The 25,407-nt window shown below is 37.7% G+C and overlaps 1 protein-coding gene across 5 annotated transcripts in view; it reads right to left on the reverse strand.

Moving 5' to 3' along the window:
• The window catches only part of LOC148954383 (uncharacterized), a 253,036-nt gene that overhangs the window by 151,986 nt on the left and 75,643 nt on the right, over positions 1 to 25,407 (reverse strand). The window contains exon 1 of one of the 5 annotated variants that reach the window (XM_089087070.1): positions 21,967 to 22,065. The exons of the other annotated variants lie outside the window; for them this stretch is intronic. The gene's annotated coding sequence lies outside the window, so the exon portion shown is untranslated. Of the gene's footprint in view, positions 1 to 21,966; positions 22,066 to 25,407 lie in introns of those variants that run through there. 5 annotated transcript variants of the gene reach the window in all.

The raw sequence follows: 25,407 nt of genomic DNA on the forward strand, positions 1-25,407 counted from the left end.
TATTAATGTAGTTCTTAAGTAGAAAAAATACTTCATCAAACTTTTATATCCTCGCTCAAGGTTGAATGGAGTTATGGCTAGGGGGACAAGTCCTAAAACCATTTGAATTCATTGAGAGGAGGAGTCATGAGACCCTCCAGGAACCCAACACCCATGAATATCTAAAACACTATTTCTTGAAACCTAAATAGATAAATAAATATTCTAAATTAAGATTTAAGACACGTAAAACTATAAACCGCTAAATTTTACGTCTAGATAACTAAACAATAGGAGTCGAGCACGAAAAGTCATCTAGAAAACCTAATTCTCACAGACACTGAAAGATCATTAACTATTTTTTTTCATTGTTTTAGGCAAATAAAACCATAAAATACTGAATTTAACTTCTCAACAAACTATTCATCCCAAACTAGAAGTTTCAGACAACAAACGCCTATGAGAGACTAAGAATCATAGCTCTGAAAAGTCCTAAAAAAAACTACACATCCCAAATCATAATTTTCTGACAATACACACCTATGAAAGACTAAGAAATCTAGCTCAGAAAAGTCAAAAATAGCAAGCCACCCATCCCAGATCATAGGCTTCAGTCAACAGACCCCTATGAAAGGCTAAGAAAACCAGCTCAGAAAAGTCAAAAAATAGCAAACCACCCACTCCAAATCATAGGTTTCAGACAACACACACCTACGAAAGACTAAGATATCGGGCTATGAAAATTCGGAAATAGCAAATTAGACACCTCAAATCATAGGTTGTCAGACAACACCCGCCTCAGAAATAATAAGAAACCTTATATAAGAAAATCCGGAAATATCAAACTGCTCACCCCAAACTATAGGTTTCAGACAACAAACGCCTATGAGGGACTAAGAATCCTAGCTCTGAAAAGTCCAAAAAGCAAACTACAAATCCCAAATCATAATTTTCTGACAGCACACACCTATGAAAGGCTAAGAAACCTAGCTCTGAAAAGTCAATAATAGCAAATATAAGTTTCAGACAACATTCACCTACGAAAGACGGGAGCCCGGGGAGAACCTTTGAGGGTCTGAGGGGGCCCATGAGGGCTGGGTTGCGCTTTGGGAGCTTGGGGGGTCTTTGAGGACCGAGGGCTTCCTTCTGGGTTGGGGTTTGGGGGTCGGAAACTTTTGGGGTGGGGGGTTCCTTCGGGGTGGGGGTTGGTGGATCGGAACCCTTTGGGGTTGGGGTAGAGGACCTCGCTACACTGTTCAAATGGAACTTGTGTATTATAACGACCAAAGAGTTTCACCCTCAAATCCTCTTCTAAAATCATCTTTTAAATCATCTTTTAAAATGTCTCTAACTGTTTCGCCGAAATAATTCCCTAAAATAATAATTTGTTCTGAAAAGATATAATAAAGCCTTAAAAAGTATTATAATGGGGGCTCAAGAGCCTTTGGGGCGCCGGGGGCCGTTTGGGAGCCCGGAGACCCTTTGCGGACCGGGGGTTCCTTCGAGGTTGGGGTGGGGGGATCGGAGCCCTTTGGGGTTGAGGTAGGGGACCTCACAACACTGTTCAAATGGAACTTGTGTATTATAACGACCACAGAGTTTCACCCTCAAATCCTCTTCTAAAATCATTTTTAAATCATCTTTTAAAATGTCTCTAACTGTTTCACCGAAATAATTCCCTAAAATAATAATTTGTTCTGAAAAGATATAATAAAGCCTGAAAAAGTATTATGATGGGGGCCCAGGAGCCTTTGGGGCGCGGGGGGCCATTTGGGAGCCGGGAGACCCTTTGCGGACGGGGGGTTCGTTGGGGGTGGGGGGTGAGGTATTGGAGCCTTTTATGGTTGAGGAATGGGACATCACAACACTGTTCAAATGGAACTTGTGTATTATAACGACTACAGAGTTTCACGCTCAAATCTTCTTCTAAAATCCTCTTTTAAATCTTCTTTTAAAATGTCTCTAACTGTTTCACCGAAATAATTCCCTAAAATAATAATTTGTTCTGAAAAGATATAATAAAGCCTGAAAAAGTATTATAATGGGGGCTCAGGAACCTTTGGGGCAGCGGGGGCCCTTTGGGAGCCTGGAGAACCTTTGTGGACCAGGGGTTTAATTCGGGGTTGGGGTGGTGGGATCGAAACCCTTTGGGGTTGTGGTAGGGAACCTCACAACACTGTTCAAATGGAACTTGTGTATTATAACGACCACAGAGTTTCACCCTCAAATCCGCTTCTAAAATCATCTTTTAAATCATCTTTTAAATTGTCTCTAAGTGTTTCACCGAAATAATTCCCTAAAATAATAATTTGTTCTGAAAAGATATAATAAAGCCTTAAAAAGTATTATAATGGGGGCTCAGGTACCTCTGGGGTGCGGGGGGGCCCTTTGGGAGCCCGGAGAACCTTTGCGGACCGGGGGTTTCCTTCGGGGTTGGGGTGGGGGGATAAGAACCCTTTGGGGTTGTGGTAGGAGACCTCACAACACTGATCAAATGGAACTTGTGTATTATAACGACCACAGAGTTTCACCTTCAAATTCTCTTCTAAAATCACCTTTTAAATCATCTTTTAAATTGTCACTATACCCTCCATGTAACTGAACCCTTGTATAACCGAAACCCTTTAAGTATCTGAGCATATTCTTTGTAATGTTGATACAAGCATCCCATTCTTTAATTACCCGTGAGGCATTCTTAACCAACGCAATACCTTTACGCAAATACCTTTTCGCAGAAAAATCGCAAATCTCGTAAACTAAAGAAGTAATTACCCTTTTCAAAAACATTAGTCGTTCTATTAATGAACCCATGAAACGAAACCAGTCTGATAGCATCACACAATCTCGCTCCTAGTTCCAAAAATGGAATGCATGTAGCGTTCATAGTAATAGGTTTAAAAACCTATTAGCCAAGTTTTTTAAAAAAAAAACAACCTACTAATCAACTTACAGGTGAGTGACCCTTTTAAGTCAATATACTGGTTAAACTGCAAACAAATCCATGCCTCAGGCGTAGGTCTGAATGTAGAATTGAATGTAGGACCGGGACTGTGCACACTTTTGAGCATATTCTTGTAGGGTTGAATGTAGGATTGAATGTAGGACCGGGACTGTGCACACTTTTGAGCATATTCTTGTAGGGATGAATATAGGACAGAATGTAGGACCGGGACTGAGCACACTTTTGAGCATATTCTTGTAGGATTGAATGTAGGACCGGGACTGAGCATTGCCTTACTACTAGTGTCCTCCTCAAAAACATATTTTCTATGAGAAAATCAACTACGCTCAACAAAATAGCTAACTCAAAATTTTGATTGGATGTGTTTGGGGGAATGAAGGGCGGGGGGCGGGCTAGTTGCCCTCCAATCACTTTCGACTATTAAAAAGGGTACTAGCCCTTTTAATTTCCAATCAAGAGTAGAAGGGCCTTATTGACTTCCACGCGACACCCCTGCTGCCACCTACAACTTTTTTACATAGTTTAATGAGGACAGGGTCAATGACCTCTTTCTCAATGGTCTCTTTCTCCAGGTGTGTTTTTGGCACGCTCTCAGCGAATGTTATGATCCAGAAATAGTATTTGTGTTGTTTCCGAGGCAAATGTCAAGGTCAATGTTGTTGATATGTTGTTGTAAGTGCACGCTCTCAGCGAATGTTATGGCAAATAGCCCCCCCCACGTCCATCATTCACCCAAACACATGAAATCAAAATTTTTAGATAGCCATTTTGTTTAGCGTAGGCTAGTTGATTCCCAGATAGAAAATATGTTTTTGAGAAGGACACTCCCCCACAACTCTCAGGGCAAGGGTTTTAAGTTATGCCCTGGGCGCAAATAAGGTTTTTATAGAAGGCGTTGTCGTAATAACTTCAAAAAAAAAGGCTAATTCGATTGGAAATTCAAAGGCTAGTGCCCTTTTTAACAGTCGAAAGTGATTAGTAATATTTTTTGTTGTTGCTGTTGTTTAGACCAGGGCACTTCGTATCGAAGGAGTTGTCATGGGAACTTCGAAAGGGGCTCATTCGATTGAAAATAGAAAGGGTTGATGCCCTTTTTAATAGTCGAAAGTGATTGGAGGGCAACTATTTCCCCTTCCACTACCACCCTCCCTTTGGCCCATTATGTTAAAAAACTAAATGTTGCCTTAAGATTAAATGAAAATGCACTGTGATAATGCTAATTCTCTGTAAGGCATCCAAGCAGTATCCCAAGAACGACTGAGGGTATTATGTTCAAACTTTCGAGGTTACTTCGGCTCTTAAAATTTAACCAAATCAAAATAATGTAAGTGTATCCAAGCTATCAAAGAAAGTAAACAGATTTTTTGCGAATGGTATCAAGTTTTCCATTTCAGATCAACTAGAGGAGGTATGAAACTAGGTTAAACAGTACTATTTGTGTCCAGATGTTTTAAAATGGTGTATGTTGTTAAAAATTGCTGAAAATTTTTCTCCAGCATACAAATTGCAGGCCAAACTATAAAGTTTTAAAAACGAAAAAGATTTAAAGTGTTATTTTCTTTTTCCCTGAAAAGACTATGTCAATATAAAACGAACAGATATTAATTAAAAAAAACTTTTTTCACAAAATAAGTTTTTCAAAGAAAAGTAAAGAACTCCATTAAACAAAAATGAGAAAAAATGAAATCAAATAATCTACCAATCTCGAAACTACCACAAATGAGCATCGATAAATAAATGAAACCCAAAAGGAACAGAAATTACAATAGATAACCGAGTCAAACTCAAAACGAGCAGAAATTAACATAAGTTGGGTGCAAAACCCCTATGCCTTCCCAAGCCCAGAACAAAATTTGCTCTTTACTGAAAAAATGCAAATGAATGTGCATTGTCAGTTTAATATACATATACTGATACTTAGTAATCAAAATTTTACAATTATTTGATTTATTAAAGTTATAAAAGCAGAAACATTTATATTTTTTCAGTAAAGTGCAAATTTTGTTCTGGCTTGGAAGGCATAAGATTTTGCGTAACTATATGTTAATTTATGCTCGTTTTCATTTGACTCAGTTATTTATTGTAATTAATTAAAAAAATTTCAACAAAATAAGTTTTCCAAAGAAAAGCAAAGAACTCCTTAAACAAAAAATGAGCAAAACTAAAATCAAATCTACCAAGTGGAAAACTACCACAAATCAGCATCGATAAATAAATGAAACCCAAAACGAACAGAAATTACAATAAATAACCGAGTCAAACTCAAAACGAGCAGAAAATAACATAAGTTGGGCGCAAAAGCCCTATGCCTTCCCAAGTCCAGAATAAAATTTGCACTTTACTGAAAAAAATATAAATGTTATTACTTTTAGAACTTTAATAAATCAAATAATATTAACATTTTGATTACTAAATATCAGTATATGTATATTAAACTGACAATACACATTCATTTGTATTTTTTCAGTAAAGCGCAAATTTTGTTCTGGCCTTGGGAAGGCATAGGGGTTTTGCGCCCAACTTATATTAATTTCTGCTCGTTTTGAGTTTGACTCGGTTAATTATTGTAATTTCTGTTCGTTTTGGGTTTCATTTATTTATCAATGCTGATTTGTGGTAGTTTCACGCATTATATATTATTTAATTTTATTTATGCTTATTTTTTGTTTAATGAAGTTTTTTACTTTTCTTTGAAAAAATTATTTTTTCGAAAAAGTTTTTTTAAGTAATTTCTGCTTGTTTCATATTGACGGAGTCTTTTCAGGGAAAAAGAAAATAATGCTTAAAATCTTTTCGTTTTTTAAGAATTTATAGTTGGACCTGCTATTTGTATGCCGGAGTAAAATTTTCAGCAATTTTTAAGAACATACACCCTTTTAAAAATCTTGACGCAAATAGTACTGTTTAATTTAGTTTCATAACTCCTCTAGTTGACCTGTAATGGAAAACTTGATACCATTCGCAAAAAAATCTGTTTACTTTCTTTGATAGCTTGGATACACTTACGCTATTTGGATTTGGTTAAATTTTAAGAGCAGAAGTAGCCCCGAACGTTTGAACATAATACTCTCAGTCGTTCTTGGGATACTGCTGAGATGCCTTATTGGGAGTTAGCATTATCACAGTGCATTTCAATTTAATCTTAAGTCAACATTTAGTTTTTAAACATATAAAAATTGGATTTGAGGAAGACTAAAATCTATTCTTTAAATCATATACAACAACTTTCTATATAAACCTTATATGCCCCCAGGGCATAACTTAAAACGCCTGCCCTGAGGGCTGTGGGGGGGAGGGGTTGTCATCCTTAAAGACCTAATTTCCAAAACTTTTAACTACGTTGAATAAAATGGTTATCTAAAAATTATGATTGGATGTGTTTTGGGAGAAGGTGGGCGAGAGAGGGGGGTTAGTTACCCTCAAATCCCTTTTGACTATAAAAAAGGGTATTAGTCCTTTGAATTTCAAATCGAATGAGTCCTTTTTCAACTTTCTACGACAAAGATTTCAATAAAAACCTTATATGCCCCCAGGGCATAACTTAAAAACCTTGCCCTGAGGGTTGTGGGTGAGGGTCGTCCTTAAAAATATGTTTTCTATCTGGAAATCAACTACCCTGAACAAAATGGCTATCTAAAAATTTTGATTGGATGTGTTTGGGGGAAGGATGGCCGTGGGGGGGGGGGGGCTATTTGCCCACCAATCACTTTTAAATATCAAAACGGGCAATAGCCCTTTGAATTTCCAATCGAAAGAGCCTGTTTTGAAGTTTATACGACAACGCCTTCTATAATAACCTTATATGGCCCCAGGGCATAACTTAAAACCCTTGCCCTGAGGGTTGTGGGGGAGTGTTCTCCTCAAACACATATTTTCTATCTGGAAATCACCTACGCTGCACAAAATGGCTATCTCAAAGTTTTGATTGGATGTGTTTGGGGGAATGCTGGGCGTGAGGGGGGGGGGCTAGTTGCACTCCAATCACTTTCGACTATTAAAAAGGGTATTATTCCTTTAAATTTTCAATCGAATGAGCCTGTTTGGAAGTTTCTACGACAACGCCTTCTATAAAAACCTCATATGCCCCCAGGGCATAACACAAAACCCTTGCCCTGAGGGATGTTGGGGATTGTCCTGCTCAAAAAAATATTTTCTATATTGAAATCAAGGATGCTGAACAAAATAGCTATCTCAAAATTTTGATTGGATGTGTCTGGGGGAATGGTGGGCGTGGGAGGGGGCTAGTTGCCCTCCAATCACTTTCGACTATTAGAAAAGTGTACTAGCCCTTTGAATTTCAAATCGAATGAACCTTTCTTGAAGTTTCTACGACAACGCCTTCTATAAAAACCTTATAGACCCCCAGGGCATAACGTAAAACCCTTGCCCTGAGGGTTGTGGGGAAGTGTCCTCCTCAAAAATATATTTTATATCTGGAAATAAACTAAGCGTGACAAAACGATTATCTAAAACGGGGCAGTGGCTGGGGTTTTGTGTATGATTCGCGTGTGGGGGCCTAGTTACCCTCAGTTCATTGCTAACTATTCAAAAGGGCACTATCCATTCGAAGATTTCATAGACAGATTCTTTTATGAAGCTTCAACGATGGCGCCTTCCACAAAAACCTTATATGCCCCTAGGGCATAACATAAAACCCTTGCCCTGTTGGTTGTGGGGGAGTGTCCTCCTCAAAAACATATTTTCTATCTGTAAATCAACTACGCTGAACAAAATGGCTATCTCAAAATTTTGATTGGATGTGTTTGGGGGAATGATGGGCGGGGGGGGGGCTAGTTGCCCTCCAATCACTTTCGACTATTAAAAAAGGCACTAGCCCTTTCAATTTCCAATTGAATGAGCCCTTTTGAAGTTTCTACGACAACGCTTTCAATATTTTCTATCTGTTGTTTGGGGGAATGATGGGCGTGGGGGGGCCTAGTTGCCCTCCAATCACTTTCAACTATTAAAAAGGGTACTAGCCCTTTGAATTTCCAATCGAATGAGCCTGTTTTGAAGTTTCTACGACAACGCCTTCTATAAAAACCTTATATGCCCCAGGCCATAACTTAAAACCCTTGCCCCGTGGGTTGTGGGGGAGTGTCCTCCTCAAACATATATTTTCTATAAGTAAATCAACTACGCTGAACAAAATGGCTATCTCAAAATTTTGATTGGATGTGTTTAGGGGAATGATGGGCGGGGGGGGGAGGCTAGTTGCCCTCCAATCACTTTCGACTATTAAAAAAGGCACTAGCCCTTTCATTTTCCAATTGAATGAGACCTTTTGAGGTTTCTATGACAACGCTTTCAATAAAAACTTTAGATGCCCCCAGGGCAAAACTTACAACCCCTGTCCTGAGGGCTGTGGGGGGAGGGGTTGTCATCCTTAAAGACCTAATTTCCAAAACTTTTAACTACGTTGAATAAAATGGCTATCTAAAAATTTTGATTGGATGTGTTTTGGAAAAAGGTGGGCGAGAGAGGGGGGTTAGAGTAGAATGCACCATATGGATTTGCTAACGCCCCTAGGAACCACTGAAGCGTATCAAGTTGAACGAACTTTATCTAGGTCATCCCAGAGGGCCCTCTACACCTTTTAAAGAGAGTGAGTATCCCCTCCCAATGTCATATGGATTTTATAGATGCACTAGAAACCACTGAAGCGTATCAAGTTGAATGAACTTTATCTAGGTCATCCCCTAGGGCCCTCTACACCTTTTAAAGAGAGTGAGTATCCCCTCCCAATGTCATATGGATTCTATAGAGGCACTAGGATCCACTGAAGGGTATCAAGTTGAATGAACTTTATCTAGGTCATCCCCTAGGGCACCCTTGAGTTGAACGAACCTTATCTAGATCATTCTCTATTGAGGGTCCATTTTGCTTACTGTACGTTCCTTGCCATGCTATTTGCTTACTTTACGATCCTTGGCACCTTTCCAGGGCACATGTCAACGCTATCCCATTGGGACACTCTTTTATAATTTAGTTCTGGACCTTAGGGAGTACTCAAAGTTTAAACTAATAAAGATTTAGCTGCCAAGAAAGGAATTTCAGTAAAGAAATTCAGAACACTCTTCTGAAATCCTAAGAAATAGAATAGTGAAAGGATTATGGGTTTCAAGCATCAAGGACCCCCCCCCCAACTTTTTGGTCCCCTCTCCCTTTTTTTGAAATTTTTGTTTTGAAATTTTTTTTAAAACTTTTATTTTTTTTAACATGATATATTTTTTCAACTTTTTTTTACATATCTTAGAATGACATGTAACACACTTAAATCAAAAAAATCACATTTAATATTTTACAAATTCAAAATGAGAATGATAGGGAAATGTTAGTCGTGACTTTTACTATTAGAAAAATATTGTTTGTAGTAGCACTTTTTTTTATTGGACTAATTTTTGGGAAATTATTTAACTTTTTTTTTCTTTTTTTTGACTGAATTTTTTTATGCACTGAAATTATTCCACCTTTTTCTGTGAATTTTTTTATTTTTTAACATGGTGTTTTTTTCAACTTTTTTTTACGTCTCTTAGAATGAGATGAAACATACTTAAAAAATAAAAAATTCACATTTAATTGGAATAAGCAAACACCCGCCCAGACACACAAGCAAAAAGAGTGAGAGACAAAAACACATACAAATAAGTAGATTCAGACACAAAAGCAGAGAAAGACATTCATTTGGAATAAGAAAACACCAGCCCAGACACACAGGCAAAAAGAGTGAGAGAGACAAAACCCATACAAATACCTAGATTCAGACACACAAACCGAGAAAGACATGCATTGGAATAATATAACACCCGCCCAGACACACAGACAAAAAAGTGAGAGAGACAAAAATACATACAAATACGTAGAGTCAGTCATACAAACCGAGAAAGACATGCATTAGAATAAGCAAACACCTGCTCAGACAGACAGGCAAAAAATAGTGAGAGAGATAAAAACACGTACAAATACGTAGATTCAGACACACAAACCGAGAAAGACATGCATTGGAATAATCAAACACCCGCCCAGACACACAGACAAAAAGAGTGATAGAGATAAAAATAAATACAAATACGAAGATTAAGACAAACAAACCGAGAAAGACAAGCATTGGAATAAGCAAACACCCGCCCAGAAACAAAGGCAAAAAGAGTGAGAGAGACAAAAACACAAAGAAATACGTAGATTCAGACGCAAAACCGAGAAAGACATGCATTAGAATACGCAAACAGCCACCCAGACACACAGGCAAAAAGAGTGAGAGAGACAAAAAACACATACAAATACGTAGATTCACACGCACAAACCGAGAAAGACATGCATTGGAATAAGCAAACACCGCGCCGAGACACACAGGCAAAAAGAGTGAGAGAGAAAAGACACATACAAATACCTAGATTAAGACACACAAACCGAGAAATACATGCATTGGAATAAGCAAACACCCACCCAGACACAGAGACAAAAAGACTGAGAGAGACAAAAACACATACAAATACGTAGATTCAGTCATAGAAACCGATAAAGACATGCATTGGAATAAGCAAACACCCGCCCAGACACACAGGCTAAAAGAGTGAGAGATAAAAACACATACAAATACGTAGATTCAGACACACAAACCGAGAAAGACATATATTGGAATAAGCAAACACCCACCCAGACACACAGACAAAAAGAGTGAGAGAGACAAAACACATACAAATATGTAGATTCCGTCACACAAATGAGAAATACAAGCATTGGAATAAGGCAAACACCTGCCCAGACACACAAGCAAAAAGAGTGAGAGAGAAAAAAACACATACAAATATGTAGATTCAGACACACAAACCAAGAAAGACATGCATTGGAATACGCAAACATCCGCCCAAACACAGGCAAAAAGAGTGAGAGCGACAAAAACACATACGATTACGTAGATTCACACACACAAACCGAGAAAGACATGCATTGGAATAAGCAAACACCTGACCAGACAAACAGTCAAACAGAGAGAGAGACAAAAACACATACAAATAAGTATATTCAGACACACAAACCGAGAATGACATGCAATGGAATAAGCAAACACCCGCCCAGACACACAGGCAAAAAGAGTGAGAGAGACAAAAACACATACAAATACGTAGATTCAGACGCAAAAACCCAAAAAGACATGCATTGGAATAAGCAAACATGTCTCTCCAAAAAGAGAGACATGCAAAAAGTTAGGTTAATTCAGGTTCACTTAGAGTGGGGCCACCCTAAGTGAACCTGAATTAACCCAACTTTTTGCATGTCTCTCTCACTATGACTGTGTGTCTGAGCGGGTGTGCTGCCATCTATAACCGGTCTAACCTAAATTCAACGTAATCATGCATAAAGTCAAAATAAATACAACTTGGATCTTATGTATGTTATCTGATGTATCCAATGAGTTTGTTACTTACTTACAATTTTTTCATAATTTCTTGAATGAAATTTCTGTATTGTGTATCCATGAGTTGAATTCAAGAAAGATTTGGTTACTTAGTTACTTACAATTCTTTCCTAATTTATTGAACGAAATTTCCGTATTGTGTACTCAAGAGGTGAATTCAAGACAGAGTTTGTTACTTACTTAACATTTTGTTACTTACTTACATTTTTTTCATAATTTCTTGAATGAAATGTCTGTAATGTGTATCCAGGAAATTGTTACTCACTGACAATATTTTCATAATTTCTTGAATGAAATTTCTGTATTGTGTATCCAAGAGGCGAATTCAGGAAAAATTTTGTTACTTACTTACAATTTTTTTTATTTCTTGAATGAAATCTCTGTATTGTGTATTCATGAGGAGAAATCCAGAAAGAGTTTGTTACTTACTGACAATTTTTTCATAATTTCTTGATTGAAATTGCTGTATTGTGTGTCCAGGAAGCGAATTCAAGAAAGAGTTTTCTACTTACTTACAATTTTTTCGTAATATCTTGAGGGAAATTGCTGTATTGTGTGTCCGGGAAGTGAATGCGAGAAAGAGTTTGTTTAAAATTTTCTTCATAATTTCCTGAAATAAATTTCTGTATTTTGCATCCAAACGGCGACTTCAAGAAAGAGTTTGTTACTTATAGAATTTGTCATAATTTCTTGAATGAGATGTCTTTATTGTGTATCCAGGAGGCGAATCCAAGAAATAATTTGTTACTTACTTACAATTTTTTTTCATAGTTTCTTGAATGAAATGTCTGTATTATGTATCCAGGAGGCGAATTCAAGAAAGAATTTGTTACTTACTTACAATTTTTCATAATTTCTTGAATAAAATTTCCGTATTGTGTATCCAAGGGGTGAAAACAATAAAGAGTTTATTTACAATTTTTTTGATAATTTCTTGAATGAAATATCTGTATTGTGCATCCAAGATGTGAAATCAATAAAGACTTTGTGACTTACTTATAATTTTTTCTTAATTTCTTAAATGAAATTTCCGTATTGTGTATCCAAGAGGTAAATTTAAGAAAGAATTTGTTACTTACTTACAATTTTTTTCATAATTTCTTGAATGAAACGTCTGTATTGTGTATCCAGGAGGCGAGTTCAAGAAAGAATTTGTTACTTCTCTCACTCTTTTTGCCTGTGTGTCTGGGCGGGTGTTTGCTTATTCCAATGCATGTCTTTCTCGGTTTGTGGGTCAGAATCTACATATTTGTATGTGTTTTATCTCACTCACTCTGTTTGCCTTTGTGTCTGGGCTGTTTTGTGCTTATTTCAATGAATGTCTTTCTCGGCGTGTTCGTCTGAATATACGTATTTGTATGTGTTTTTTTTTTCTCGTTCTTTTTGCCTGTAGTTCTGGGTGGATGTTTGATTATTCCAGTGCATGTCTATCTCGGTTTATGTGTCTGAATCTACGTATTTATATGTGTTTTTGTCTGTCTCACTCCTTTTGCCTGTGTGTCTGGGCGGGTGTTTGCTTATTCCAATGCATGTTCTTCTCGGTTTGTGTGTCTGAATCTACGTATTTCTATGTGTTTTTGTCTCTTTCCCTCTTTTTGCCTGTGTTTCTGGGGGGGGGGGGTGTTTGCTTATTCCAATGTATGTCTTTCTCGGTTTGTGTGTCTGAATCTACGTATTTGTATGTGTTTTTGTCTCTCTCACTCTTTTTGCCTGTGTGTCTATCCGGGTGTTTGCTTGTTTCAATGCATGTCTTTCTCGGTTTGTGTGTCTGAATCTACGTTTTTGTATGTGTTTTTTTTATCACGCTCACTCTTTTTTGCCTGAGTGTCTGAGCGGGTGTTTGCTTATTCCAATGCATGTCTTTCTCGGTTTGTGTGTCTGAATCGACCTAATTTTATTTTTTTTTGTCTCTCACACCCTTTTTGCCTGTGTTTCTGGGCGGGTGTTTGCTTATTCCAATGCATGTCTTTCTCGGTTTGTGTGTTTGAATCTACGGATCTGTATGTGTTTTTGTCTCTCTCACTCTTTTTGCTTGTGTGGCTGGGCAGGTGTTTTCTTATACCAATACATGTCTTTTCCGGTTTGTGTGTCTGAATCTAAGTACTCGTATTTGTTTTTGTCTCTCTCACTCTTTTTGTCTGTGTCTCTGTGCGGGTCTTTGCTTATTCCATTGCATGTGTTTCTTGGTTTGTGTGTCTGAATCTACGTATGTGTATGTGTTTTTGTCTCTCTCACTGTTTTTCCCTGTGTGTCTGGGCGGGTGTTTGCTTATTCCAATGCATGTCTTTCTCGGTTTGTCTGCGTGAATCTACGTATTCGTATGTGTTTTTGTCGCTCTCACTCTTTTTGCCTGTGTGTCTGGGCGGATGTTTGCGTATTCCATTGCATGTCCTTCTCGGTTTGTGCGTCTGAATTTACATATTTGTATGTGCTTTTGTCTCTCTCACTCTTTTTTCTTGTGTGTCTGGGCAGGTGTTTGCTTATACCAATGCATGTCTTTTCCGGTTTTTGCGTCTGAATTTACGTATTCGTATGTGTTTTTGTCTCTCTCACTCTTTTTGCCTGTGTGTCTGGGCGGGTGTTTGCTTATTTCAATGCATGTCTTTCTTGGTTTGCGTGTCTGAATCTACGTATTTGTATGTGTTTTTGTCTCTCTCACTCTTTTTGCCAGTGTGTCTTGGTCGGTGTTTGCTTATTCCAATGCATGTCTTTCTCGGTTTGTTTGTGTGAATCTACGTAATTGTTTGTGTTTTTGTTGCTGTGACTTTTTTTGCCTGTGAGTCATGGTGGATGTTTGTGTATTCCCATACTGGTCTCTCTCGGCCTGTGTGGTACAAGCTACGTATTTTTTTGTATTTTTGTCTCTCTCTCACTAATTTTGCCTGCGTGTCTGGGCGGGTGTTTGCTTATTCCATTGCATTTCTTTCTCGAGTGTTGTGTCTGTGTATTCATTTGTGAATATGTTGTGGTCTCTCTCAATCTTTAAGCCTTTTAATCCGGGTTCGCTCTTTCTAATGCCAATAATTTCCTTTCTCTGTTTGGGCGTCTGAAACTATGCAGTTTTATGTTTTTTTGTCGCTCTATCTCTTTTTGACTGTGTGTCAGGGCGGGTGTTTGCTTATTCCAATGCAGGTCTTTTTTCGGTTTGTGTGTCTGAATCTAGGTATTTGTATGTGTTTTGTCTCTCTCACTCTTTTTGCCTGTGTGTCTGGGCGGATGTTTGCTTATTCCAATGCATGTCTTTCTCGGTTTGTGTGTGTGAATCTACGTATTTGTATGTGTTTTTGTCTCTCTGACTCTTTTTGCCTGTGTGTCTGGGCGGATGTTTTGCCTGTGTGTCTGGGCGGATGCTTATTTCAATGCATGTCTTTCTCGGTTTTTGCGTCTGAATCTACGTATTTTTGTCTCTCTCACTCTTTTTGCCTGTGTGTCTGGGCGGGTGTTTGCTTATTCCAATGCTTGTCTTTCTCGGTTTTTGTCTCTTAATCTACATTTTTGTCTGTGTTTTTATCTCTCTCACCCTTTTTGTATATTTGTCAGGGCTGGTGCTTATTTATTCAAATTCAAGTCTTTCTCGGTTTGTAGGACTGAAAATACGCATTTTTATGTGTTTTTGTCTCTCTCACTATTTTTTGCCTGTCTGTCTGAGCAGGTGTTTGCTTATTCCAATGCATGTCTTTCTCGATTTGTATGACTAAATCTACGCACTTGTATGTGTTTTAGTCTCTCTCACTTTTTTGCCTGTGTGTCTGGGCGGGTGTTTGCTTATTCCAATGCATGTCTTTCTATGTTTGTTTGTCGGAATCTAGGTATTTGTATGTGTTTTGTCTCTCTCACTCTTTTTGCCTGTGTGTCTCGGCGAGTGTTTGCTTATTCCAATGCATGTGTTTCTCGGTTTGAGTGTCTGAAGCTACGTTTTTTTTTGAATTGTTATCTCTCTCACTCTTTTTGCCTGTGTGTTTGTGTAGGTGTTTGCTTATTCCAATGCATGTCACTTTTGGTTTTAGTGTCTGAATATACTTAATTGTATGTTTTTTTGTCTCTCTCACTCATTTTGACTGTGTGTATGGGCCGGTTTTTGAGTATTCCAATGCATGTCTTTCTCGGTTTTTTTGTGTGAATCTACGTAATCGTATGTGTTTATGTCTCACTCACTCTTTTTGTCTGTGTGTCTGGGAGGGTGTTTGCTTATTCCAATGCATGTCTTTCTCGGTTTGTGTGTCTGAATCTATGTATTTGTATGTGTTTTTGCCTCTCTCACTATTTTTTGCCTGTCTGTCTGAGCGCGTGTTTTCATATTCCAATGCATGTCTTTCTCGGTTTGTATGACTAAATCTACGTACTTGTGTGTGTTTTAGTCTCTCTCACCTTTTTGCCTGTGTGTCTGGGCGGGTGTTTGCTTATTCCCATGCATGTCTTTCTCGGTTTGTGTGTCTGAATCTAGGTATTTGTATGTGTTTTTGTTTCTCTCACTATTTTTTGCCTGTCTGTCTGAGCGCGTGTTTTCATATTCCAATGCATGTCTTTCTCGGTTTACGTGTCTGAATCTACGTATTTGTATGTGTTTTTGTCTCTCTCACTCTTTTTGCCTGTGTCTTGGCGGGTGTTCGCTTATTCTAATTAAATGAGAATTGTTTATGTTTTAAGTATGTTTCATCTCATTCTAAGAGACGTAACAAAAAGTTGAAAAAAATACCATGTTAAAAAATAAAAAAATTCACAGAAAAAAAAGTGGAATAATTTCAGTGCATAAAAAATTCAATCACAAAAAAAAAGTTGAATAATTTCAGTAAAAAAAAAAAATTAGTCAAATAAAAAAAGTGCTACTACAAACAATATTTTTCTAATAGTAAAAGTCACTACTAACATTTCTATATCATTCTCATTTTGAATTTGTAAAATATTAAATATGATTTTTTTGATTTAAGTATGTTACATGTCATTTTAAGATATGTAAAAAAAAGTGGAAAAAATATATCATGTTAAAAAAAACTCAAAACAAAAAAATTGAAAAAAAAGGGGGGGGGAGGGGCCCAAAAAGTTGGGGGGAGGGGTCCTTGATGGTTCAAACCCATAATCATCTCACTAGTTGATTTCTAAGGATTTCTAAAGATTGTTCTGAATTTCTTTATTAAAATTCTTTTCTCGGCATCTACATCTTTATTAGTTTCAACTTTGAGCGCTCCCTAACGTCCAAAACCAGATTATGCAAGAGTGTCCCAAGAGGATAGCCTTGACATGTGCCCTGGAAAGGTGCCAAGGAACGTAAAGTAAGCAAATAGCATGGCAAGCAACGTAAAGTAGGCAAAATAAACCCTCAATAGAGAATGACCTACATGAAGTTCATTCAACTTGATGCGCTTCAGTGGTTCCTATGGCCGTACGCAAAATGGAACATAGATAGAGAATGACCTAGATAAGGTTCGTTCAACTCAAGGGTGCCCTAGGGGATGACCTAGGTAAAGTTCATTCAACTTGATACGCTTCAGTGGTTCCTAGAGCTTCTATAGAATCCATGTGACATTGGGAGGGGATAATCACTCTCTTTAAAAGGTGTAGAGGGCCCAAGGGGATGACCTAGTTTATTCGACTTGAGACCCTTCAGTGGTTCCTAGTGCTTCTATAGAATCCATTTGACATTGGGAGGGGATATTCACTCTCTTGAAAAGGTGTAGAGGGCCCTAGGGGATGACCTAGGTAAAGGTCATTCAACTTGATACCCTTCAGTGGTTCCTAGTGCCTCTATAGAATCCATTTGGCATTGGGAGGGGATATTTACTCTCTTGAAAAGGTGTAGAGTGCCCTAGGGGATGACCTAGATATAGTTCATTCAACTAGATACGCTTCAGTGGTTCCTAGGGGCGTCAGCAAATCCATATGGCCGATTCTACTGGTTAGTTGCCCTCAAATCACTTTTAACTATTAAAAAGGGTACTAGTCCTTTGAACTTCAAATTGAATGAGCCTTTTTTCAAGTTTCTACGACAAGGAATTCAATAAAAACCTTATATGCCCCCAGGGCATAGCTTATAATCCTTGCCCTGAAGGTTGTGGGTGAGTGTCCTCCTTAAAAATATGTTTTCTATCTGGAAATCGACTACCCTGGACAAATTGCCTATCTCAATATTTTTATTGGATATGTTTGGGGGATTGATGGGTGGGGGGGCTAGTTGCCCTCCAATCACTTTCGGCTATTAAAAAGGGCACTAGCCCTTTGTATTTCCTGTCGAATGAGCTTTCATTGAAGTTTCTACGACAACACTTTCTTTAAAAACCTTATAAACCCCCAGGGCATAACTTAAAACCCCTGCCCTGAGGGATTTGGGGAAGTATCCTCCTCAAAAACATATTTTCTATGTGGAAATCAACTACGCTGAACAAAATGGCTATCTCAAAATTTTGATTGGATGTGTTTGGGGGAATGCAGGGCGTGAGGGGGGGGGGGGCTAGTTGCACTCAAATCACTTTCGACTATTAAAAAGGGTAATAGCCCTTTGAATTTCCAATCAATTGAGCCTGTTTTGAAGTTCCTACGACAACACTTTCTATAAAAGCCTTATACGGCCCAAGGGCATAACTTAAAACCCTTGCTCTGAGGGCTGTGGGGGAGTCTCCACCTCAAAAACAAATTTTCTATCTGGAAATCAACTACGCTGAACAAAATGGCTATCTCAAAATTTTGATTAGATGTGTTTGGGGGAATGATGGGCGTGGGGGAGGGGGCTAGGGATGTGGGGGAGTGTCCTCCTCAAAAACATATTTTCTATCTGGATATCAACTACGCTGAATAAAATGGCTATCTCAAAGTTTTGATTGGATAAGTTTGGGGGAATGAAGGGCGGGGGGGAGGGGCCTAGTTGCACTCAAATCACTTTCGACTATTAAAAAGGGTACTAGTGCTTTGAATTTCCAATCGAATGATTCTGTTTTGAAGTTTCTACGACAACATTTTGATTGGATGTGTTTGGGGGAAAGTAGTAATGGTTCAATCTATTCAACAAGACATGCCCATCATATAGCTATAATGCTTACAAGCGGGGTGTCCCACCATATAGCTACAATGCTAACAACAAGACAGTCCTGTCATACAAGCAGACAGTGATATGACCGGATTCAACTACCATGAAAAATTCGTGCTAATCTCTGTTAAAAGTCGTGCGTGTTTTCATACTAGTGATTCGTTTCCTTTGTATGAAGTTGTGAAATTCTTTCTGTAATTTAATTTGCTAGGTGGGGTTGACTTATGTTTAACCTTGAACACGAATATAAAATTTCTGACAATTTGTTATTTTCTCAGTTCAGAATTGGCATTTGAAATATAATGATGCATTCAAATAAAAGGAATATTGACGAAAGCTACACGCAAGAAGTAAGTTATTCCTTTATATTCTTAGTGGGTAAAGAAATTAATTCAAATAAAATATATACAGACCCTATTATAGTTAACAGATTGTTAAATATTTTTTGAACCTGGATCTCCAGAGGTCGGTAAAGAGCAATATCAAAACAAGAAAAAAAGTATGTAAGCACTGCATTTAAATGGCTTGCGAGCTTAGCACATGAGTTAAATCATCCCTATTTTTTATTCCGGCCCAAAGTTCCCCACATTCGTTCCCCACCGGTCGTCCACCCCCTCCCTCCAATAACCCCCCCCAAAACCCCCCCCCCCCCAACATTTTTTTTTCACTTTATAACAGGAAATATCACTAAGGAATATAAAGATGAATCGATGAAAAACAAAGTACCAGCAAAGATTACTACCACTGATCAAACAATCAATGAACCAAATAATACCAAAGACGAAACGGACATTGAGCATGTCGATGACACACCAGTAAAAATTTTGTATGACTCAAAATGGAATAATGATTATTCTACTGATTACGAACTAAGAGAAGACAACAGCTATAGTATCAAGAGAGAACATGATGAACCAATTTATGGAACAGATTCAAAATGACCAAAGTTGTTCATTGATAATAATAATGTATAATAACAATATATTTTTTTGTATTAATATTCTACATGACATTATTTCATTAAAAATATGTTAGGCATTACATTGTTATGTGTTCATTATTTTTAGAGTAAGCTAGCATATCAAACGTTTAGAATGTCTATTAAAACATCGGAGATGTAAGAAAAGGAATTTGCACACAACATATGTCGGATAGATAGGTTAACATAGAGAAAATCTAAGTATAAGAGTGAATAAATTCTCTATCAACATCTATTGACAGATACTTGGGATAGCTTTGACGGAATCTAAGTATTAGAGTGAGTAGATTCTTTATCAATGTCTTTTGAAAGATACGTTTGATAGCACTGACATAGTTTAGGTATAAAGTTGAACAAAGTCTTAATTGAAGTTCGTTATCGATGTCATTTGTCGGCTACGTCAGATAACATTGACAAAATCTATCTATTATAATTATTAGATTACTTTTCATCAGCTGTTTTTAGATTTGTCATTATGAAACAACATTGTAAGTAAGTAAGTAACAAACTCTTTCTTGAATTCATCTCTTAGATACACAATACAGAAATTATATAAAAAAAAATAATTAGGCCTTGAGATAGGCAAACATCCACCCAGACACATAAGCAGAGGAAGTGAGAGAGACAAAAACACGTATAAATGTAAGGATTCAAGCATACAAACCGACAGAGACAGGTACTGAGATAAGCAAACACCTGCCCAGACGCATAATCAGAGGAAGTTAAAGAGACAATAAAACATTTAAATATATAGATTCTGAAATACAAATAGACAAAATAGTCACTGAGATAAGCAAACATCCGCCCAGACACATAGGCAAGGAGAGTGAGAGAGACAAAAACACATGCAAATATATTGATTCAGACATACAAACCGACACAGACAGGCACTCAGATAAGCAAACACCCGCCCAGACACATAAGCAGAGGAAGTGAGAGAGACAAAAACACATATAAATGTAAGGATTCTGACATACAAAGCAACAATCACCATCATTGAGATAGACAAACATCCGCATAGACACATAGGCAAGGAGAGCGAGAGTGACAAAAAAACATATAAATATATAGATTCAGACATTCAAATCATCAATCACAGGCATTGAGAAATTCAGACATCCACCCAGACGAATAAACTGAGGAAGCAAAAAAGACAAAAACATCTATAAAAACATATAATCTGAAATAGAAATCGACATAGACAGTCACTGAAATAAGAAAGCATCCATCCAGACATATTGGTACAGAGATTGAAAGAAACCAAAACACCTGCAATAAACATATTTGAGCAGACACACCTACTAAGAAAGGAATTGAGAAGGATTAAAAACCACTCAAACATATATCCAGAGGAATTAAGGGACACGAAAAAAACATATAAATATATATGGATTCTGAAAAAAAACCCAACAAAAACTGGCATTTAGATAGTCAAACAACCGCCCATAAACATACGCAGAGGAAGTGAGAGAGACAAAAACACCTATTAATATATATATTCTGACATACAAATCGACAAAGACAGGCATTGAGATAAGCAAACATCCGCCCAGACACATAAGCAGAGGAAGTGAGAGAGACAAAAACACATATAAATGTAAGGATTCTGACATACAAAGCAACAAACACAGGCATTGAGATAAACAAACATCCACCCAGACACATAGGCAAGGAGAGCGAGAGTGACAAAAACACATATAAATATATAGATTCAGATATACAAAGGAACAATCACATGCATTGAGATAGGCAAACACCCGCCCAGACACATAATAAGAGAAAGTGAAAGAGACAAAAACATATAAATAAATGGATTCTGACATACAAATTAACAAAGACAGTCACTGAGATAAGCGAACATCTGCCCAGATACACAGGCTAGAAGAATAAGAGAGACTAAAACACATGCAAATATATTGATTCAGGCATACACATCGACAAAGACAGGCATTGATATAGGCAAAAGCATACACTTACACATCGTGACATTTGGTGATTTAGAAAAAAAAAACATATAAATATATGGACTCTGACATGCCATCCAACGAAGTCTGGTATTTATTTACATCGAAATCAATCCAAACAAATAAGCCGAGGAAGGAGGAAAAACGAAAACACCTCTAAATATGTATATTCTGACGTACAAATTGACAATGACAGGCATTGAGATCAACAAAGACATCCGCTCAGACACATCAGCAACGAGAGTAAGAGATAAAGAAACACATGCAAATATATTGATTCTGACATACAAACCGACAAAGACAGGCATTGAGATAGGCAAACATCCGCCCAGACACATAAGTTGGAGGGAGGGGGTTGGAGGGAGGAGGGGTGGACGATTGTGGCACTTTGGGCGGTGGGGAACGAATGTGGGGAACTTTGGGCCGGAATAAAAAATAGGTATGATTTACCTCATGTGTTAAGCTCGCAAGCCATTTAAATGCAGTGTTTACATACTTTTTTTCATGTTTTGATATTGCTCTTTACCGACCTCTGGAGATCCAGGTTCAAAAAATATTTAACAATCTGTTAACTATAATAGGGTCTGTATATATTTTATTTGAATTAATTTCTTTACCCACTAAGAATATAAAGGAATAACTTACTTCTTGCGTGTAGCTTTCGTCAATATTCCTTTTATTTGAATGCATCATTATATTTCAAATGCCAATTCTGAACTGATAAAATAACAAATTGTCAGAAATTTTATATCCGTGTTCAAGGTTAAACATAAGTCAACCACACCTAACAAATTAAATTACAGAAAGAATTTCACAACTTCATACAAAGGAAACGAATCACTACCATGAAAACACGCACGACTTTTAACAGAAACAACAGCACGAATTTTTCATGGTAGTTGAATCCGGTCATATCACTGTCTGCTTGTATGACAGGACTGTCTTGTTGTTAGCATTGTAGCTATATGGTGGGACACCCCGCTTGTAAGCATTATAGCTATATGATGGGCATGTCTTGTTGAATAGATTGAACCATTACTACTTTCCCCAAACACATCCAATCAAAATGTTGTCGTAGAAACTTCAAAACAGAATCATTCGATTGGAAATTCAAAGCACTAGTACCCTTTTTAATAGTCGAAAGTGATTTGAGTGCAACTAGCCCCCTCCCCCACGCCCTTCATTCCCCCAAACTTATCCAATCAAAACTTTGAGATAGCCATTTTATTCAGCGTAGTTGATATCCAGATAGAAAATATGTTTTTGAGGAGGACACTCCCCCACATCCCTAGCCCCCTCCCCCACGCCCATCATTCCCCCAAACACATCCAATCAAAATTTTGAGATAGCCATTTTGTTCAGCGTAGTTGGTTTTCAGATAGAAAATGTGTTTTTGAGGTGGACACTCCCCCACAACCCTCAGGGCAAGGGTTTTAAGTTATGCCCTGGGAGCATATGAGGTTTTTATAGAAGGTGTTGTCGTAGAAACTTCAAAACAGGCTCAATCGATTGGAAATTCAAAGGGCTAGTGCCGTTTTTAATAGTCAAAAGTGATTTGAGTGCAACCAGCCCCCCCCCCCTCACGCCCTGCATTCCCCAAACACATCCAATCAAAATTTTGAGATAGCCATTTTGTTCAGCGTAGTTGATTTCCACATAGAAAATATGTTTTTGAGGAGGATACTTCCCCAAATCCCTCAGGGCAGGGGTTTTAAGTTATGCCCTGGGGGTTTATAAGGTTTTTAAAGAAAGTGTTGTCGTAGAAACTTCAATGAAAGCTCATTCGACAGGAAATACAAAGGGCTAGTGCCCTTTTTAATAGCCGAAAGTGATTGGAGGGCAACTAGCCCCCCCACCCATCATTCCCCCAAACATATACAATAAAAATATTGAGATAGGCATTTTGTCCAGGGTAGTCGATTTCCAGATAGAAAACATATTTTTAAGGAGGACACTCCCCCACAACCCTCAGGGCAAGGATTATAAGCTATGCCCTGGGGGCATATAAGGTTTTTTATTGAATTCCCTGTCGTAGATATTTGAAAAAAGGCTCATTCAATTTGAAATTCAAAGGACTAGTGCCCTTTTTAATAGTCAAAAGTGATTTGAGAGCAACTAACCAGTAGAATCGGCCATATGGATTTGCTGACGCCCATAGGAACCACTGAAGCGCATCTAGCTGAATGATCTTTATCTAGGTCATCCCCTAGGGACCTCTACACTTTTTAAGGAGAGTGAGTATCCCCTCCCAATGTCATATGGATTCTATAGTGGCACTAGGAGCCACTGAAGCGTATCAAGTTAAATTAACTTTATAGGTCATCCCCTCGGGCCCTCTACACCTTTTAAAGAGAGTGAGTATCCCCTCCCAATGTCAAATGGATTCTATAGAAGCACTAGGAACCACTGAAGGGTATCAAGTTGAATAACCTTTACCTAGGTCATCCCCTAGGGCCCTCTACATCTTTTCAAGAGAGTGAGTATCCCCTCCCAATGTCACATGGATCCTATAGAGGCACTAGGAACCACTAAAGGGTATCAAGTTGATTGAACTTTATCTAGGTCATCCCCTAGGGCACTCTTGAGTTGACGAACATTATATAGGTCAATCTCAATCTTTATTCCATTTTGCGTACGGCCATAGGAACCACTGAAGCGCATCAAGTTGAATGAACTTCATGTAGGTCATCCTCTATTGAGGGTTTATTTTGCCTACTTTACGTTGCTTGCCATGCTATTTGCTTACTTTACGTTCCTTGGCACTTTTCCAGGGCACACGTCAAGGCTATCCCCTTGGGATACTCTTGCATAATCTGGTTTTGGACGTTAGGGAGCGCTCAAAGTTGAAACTAATAAAGATGTAGAGGCCGAGAAAAGAATTTTAATAAAGAAATTCAGAACAATCTTTAGAAATCTTTATAAATCAACTAGTGAGATGATTATGGGTTTGAACCATCAAGGACCCCTCCCCCCAACTTTTTGGGCCCCTCCCCCCCCCTTTTTTTCAATTTTTTTGTTTTGAGTTTTTTTTAACATGATATATTTTTTCCACTTTTTTTTACATATCTTAAAATGACATGTAACATACTTAAATCAAAAAAATCATATTTAATATTTTACAAATTCAAAATGAGAATGATATAGAAATGTTAGTAGTGACTTTTACTATTAGAAAAATATTGTTTGTAGTAGCACTTTTTTATTTGACTAATTTTTTTTTTTTACTGAAATTATTCAACTTTTTTTTTGTGATTGAATTTTTTATGCACTGAAATTATTCCACTTTTTTTTCTGTGAATTTTTTTATTTTTTAACATGGTATTTTTTTCAACTTTTTTTTACGTCTCTTAGAATGAGATGAAACATACTTAAAACATAAACAATTCACATTTAATTGGAATAAGCGAACACCCGCCAAGACACAGGCAAAAAGAGTGAGAGAGACAAAAACACATACAAATACGTAGATTCAGACACGTAAACCGAGAAAGACATGCATTGGAATATGAAAACACGCGCTCAGACAGACAGGCAAAAAATAGTGAGAGAAACAAAAACACATACAAATACCTAAATTCAGACACACAAACCGAGAAAGACATGCATTGGAATAAGCAAACACCCGCCCAGACACACAGGCAAAAAGGTGAGAGAGACTAAAACACACACAAGTACGTAGATTTAGTCATACAAACCGAGAAAGACATGCATTGGAATATGAAAACACGCGCTCAGACAGACAGGCAAAAAATAGTGAGAGAGGCAAAAACACATACAAATACATAGATTCAGACACACAAACCGAGAAAGACATGCATTGGAATAAGCAAACACCCTCCCAGACACACAGACAAAAAGAGTGAGTGAGACAAAAACACATACGATTACGTAGATTCACACAAAAAACCGAGAAAGACATGCGTTGGAATAAGCAAACACCCGCCCAGACACACTGGCAAAAAGAGTGACAGAGACAAAAACACCTACAAATACGTATATTCAGACGCACAAGCCGAGAGAGACATGCATTGGAATATGTAAGGAACCGCTGAGACACATAAACAAAAATAGTGAGAGAGACAAAAA

The sequence above is a fragment of the Artemia sp. Qi Xiang Cuo genome, chromosome 3 (genome assembly GCF_049724085.1).
Source record: "Artemia sp. Qi Xiang Cuo chromosome 3, ASM4972408v1, whole genome shotgun sequence".
NCBI classification, from domain to species: Eukaryota; Metazoa; Arthropoda; class Branchiopoda; order Anostraca; family Artemiidae; genus Artemia; species Artemia sp. Qi Xiang Cuo.